Source organism: Branchiostoma floridae, chromosome 2 (assembly GCF_000003815.2).
Source record: "Branchiostoma floridae strain S238N-H82 chromosome 2, Bfl_VNyyK, whole genome shotgun sequence".
NCBI lineage: Eukaryota > Metazoa > Chordata > Leptocardii > Amphioxiformes > Branchiostomatidae > Branchiostoma > Branchiostoma floridae.
In genome coordinates, this window is record NC_049980.1 from 21,628,997 (window position 1) to 21,631,409 (window position 2,413).

A 2,413-nucleotide genomic window follows, 5' to 3' on the forward strand; every position below is an offset into this window, starting at 1 on the left:
TGCACATGATCAGCGGGATCCATGAGGTCTGTCACTGAGTCCGAAAGACGGGTCTGGGGGATGTCCATACCAGCCCCTGTCCATGTGGAAGTAAGGGAAGGGTGGAGGTCCTATCCACCGGTGCTGTCCGAAGCCGACTGGGGGCATGCCGTACGCCTCAGCTGGGGAAGGCCACTCTTGGAACCACGGCGCCGGTGGCATCTGCCGGGGCCGGTTAGGGAAGAAAGGTGGGGCAGGAGCAGGCGGTCCGTCAGGTAGCGTGGGTGGGGTAAAGTTACCCTGTCTGTTGTTAGGGGCGCTGGCTGGTCCTGTTGAGAAGTTTCCCCACTGCGGACCTCTGTCCTGTCCAGGTAGGCTCGTGGGCGCGCCTTTTAAATATTAAAAAAAAGGCCTAAGAGAGCCTGCTATTGAGGCTATGTCCATACGTCTTCTGCTGTCTCAAAACTGACGTCAAACCCAATAAGATACATTTTAGCGTTAGAATATAGACTTATTCAATATAGTTGCTTACTATATTGTTTAACATTGTCTGTATACGTCATTTGTGTCACTTGCAACTAGCTCTCGGGCAAGAACTTACAGTAAACATATTGCAAATTCTTGTCCGATGGCTAATTGCAGGTACACATGTGTACCATGAAAGGGACAAACAAACAAATAGTGTAGAACAGTATGGAATAGGTCTACTCTAGAGTCTAACGCTAGTAAAAGCTAACTCTAAACTGTAACTTGTTGGGTTTTACTCCTTTTCCTGAGACAGTGGAAGACGGAGGACCACACCTTTTCTATAATGTGTGGGTTCTGTGATGTTAGGAGGAAGGTAGTTTTCTTTTAGTCTGTAAAACACAGGCGAATCTGGTAGGAGTTTAGTGGCCTTTTTCAAAATTCCTTTTCTTTCGTGATAGTAGAAAGAACAGTTTGAAATAAGTTGTGTTTCGTCTTTCACAATGTTTGACGTGCAGGACTAGTAAATACAAGTTCTTTCACAAAGAGCGCAAGCAGGTAACTTCTTGTACCGCCCCTTCTCTATTTCCAGGGGGTGGGCGCTACTTTTAATTTAGCTGATTGCGGAGCGTACATCAAAATTGTTTAGTTCTAAATATTTTTTCATAGCATATGCTGTTTTACAGGTCTTTTAAAACCTTCTATGTTATAAGCTTACTGGTATCAATACGCAAATAATGAAGGCAACTTTTTTAGGAGGCGGCAAACGTTTTTTATTCGCACGGCATCAGTGAGGGCTATAAAACAGAGAATATCACCCATGATGTTAATGCGTGGTCTACGGAAATCTTATTTGCTCATTTTGAAGCTGCTTTGTACGATTTACAGTGCGCACATTGATGCCAGCAGCCCTATAATTATTATTACCTCTAGGCTCTACCCGGCTCTGCGGATCGGTGGTCTAATGCATGTAGTTGACAAATAGGGTCAATAGTACGCGAGGGGACCTAATCTCGAACCAGATCCACGGTGTGTAATGTATAGTATCAAACTTCCGTTTGACTCCCTTGGCCGACTACACTCCTTGGTCAGCTTTAAAATTATCTTATGGCACCGTAGGATCTGCTTGGAGATTAGACGGGACCGGCCATAGCACGATGAGGATATAACTCCTCTGGCCGGAGGACTCCCCTTGCGTACTTTTGACTCTATTTGTCCAATTTCTACTATTAGAACACCGATCAGCGGAGCCTGATAGAGGCTACTGTACACGGCCTATAAACCATATAAAGCAAGGACGTTATGGTATGAATGACCTACTGTAACCCGGGATCGAGAGCTGCCGATCTCGTTCCCCCTAAGGAAGAAACCATTCATCTTCAATATTATTCTTCAATAAACTTAACGTTATTATTATGTTGTCAGGAAATAATAGCAATCAATCTTATATTTGATCATAATTGCAATTACAGGTATGATCATTTAGATCATTTACACCTTACATCTTACTGTGAAGGATTTTTTGAGGGATTGTTTTCTCATCCCCTTTCTTTTATATAGGCCCTTCCAATCACATGATGCGAGCGCGGATTACACGAACTCGCGAGTGGGTCAGCTGTGTGAGAGATCAAGTGAGAGATCTTATTATTCCTCTTGAAAGTACCTCAAAAACTCATGTCTTGTCTAGCTAGGTTCTCTAAAGATAGCCCTGTTCCTATTTTTCAGTAGAGATAGGAGTGGACCGTCCGATGGCAGCTTGTTTGAGAGAGCAAGTTCAACCCGGCCTTGGACCCAAGTTGGAGAGAGATCTCATAGTCATACGGAAACAACAACAACAGATTTTGATACAGAAGGTGGGTACAACGCGCGATTTGATGTTATTTTAATGGCAATCAAGTGTCACAACACAGTAAGTTTTTAAGCAAGGGCGTTATATAAGTTGCTCTTCGCCTGTCAACAAATATTTGTA

General features: G+C 43.8%; 1 protein-coding gene and 1 long non-coding RNA gene across 4 annotated transcripts in view; one reads left to right on the plus strand and one right to left on the minus strand.

The window, feature by feature from the left end:
- The window catches only part of LOC118431390, a 34,398-nt gene that overhangs the window by 16,160 nt on the left and 15,825 nt on the right, over nucleotides 1-2,413 (minus strand). The gene's annotated exons all lie outside the window — the stretch shown is intronic.
- LOC118431464 overlaps nucleotides 1,976-2,413 on the plus strand; it is a 2,315-nt gene continuing 1,877 nt past the window's right edge. Inside the window, exons 1-2 of one of the 3 annotated variants that reach the window (XR_004832990.1) lie at nucleotides 1,976-2,075; nucleotides 2,173-2,297. This is a non-coding gene — a long non-coding RNA (uncharacterized LOC118431464). Of the gene's footprint in view, nucleotides 2,076-2,169; nucleotides 2,298-2,413 lie in introns of all 3 variants that reach the window. The other 2 variants (XR_004832991.1, XR_004832989.1) reach the window with 2 other exon arrangements.